This window comes from Cryptomeria japonica, unplaced genomic scaffold (genome assembly GCF_030272615.1).
Source record: "Cryptomeria japonica unplaced genomic scaffold, Sugi_1.0 HiC_scaffold_341, whole genome shotgun sequence".
NCBI lineage: Eukaryota > Viridiplantae > Streptophyta > Pinopsida > Cupressales > Cupressaceae > Cryptomeria > Cryptomeria japonica.
Window position 1 is genome coordinate 94515 of NW_026729163.1, and position 486 is coordinate 95000.

A 486-nucleotide genomic window follows, 5' to 3' on the forward strand; every position below is an offset into this window, starting at 1 on the left:
TGCCGCCTTGGAACGTTCTCTTTGTCGGACGCGTCGCGGGATAAGGGGTTGGCACTGGTAGTCGCCCCAAGCGCGCCCGATGCATAGACCGCTCCGAGTCGACCTTGCTTTCAGCCTCTCACATGCATAGACCTCTCTGAGTCGACCCTGCAGCCTCTCACGTTTAGCCTTTGGAATCTCGCCTCACAACATGATTGCTATCCTTGATGCATCCCTTGCCTCGAGCCCTGATTGCTTTCTTGGCTGCATCCCTCCTCTCCTCACAGCCCGGTTGTCATCACTGCTTCATCCGTCGCTTCATGCATTCTGGCTGCTGGGCCCTTCCCACCGCACACCTCGATTGCTATCTCTTCTGCATCACACACCCCGATTGCTATCTCTGCTACATCCCTCGGCTCTCACTTCTGCATCCTTCGCCTCACACCTCGATTGCTATCAATGCTGCATCCGTAACCTCACACCCCGATTGCTATGCGGGGAGGCTCC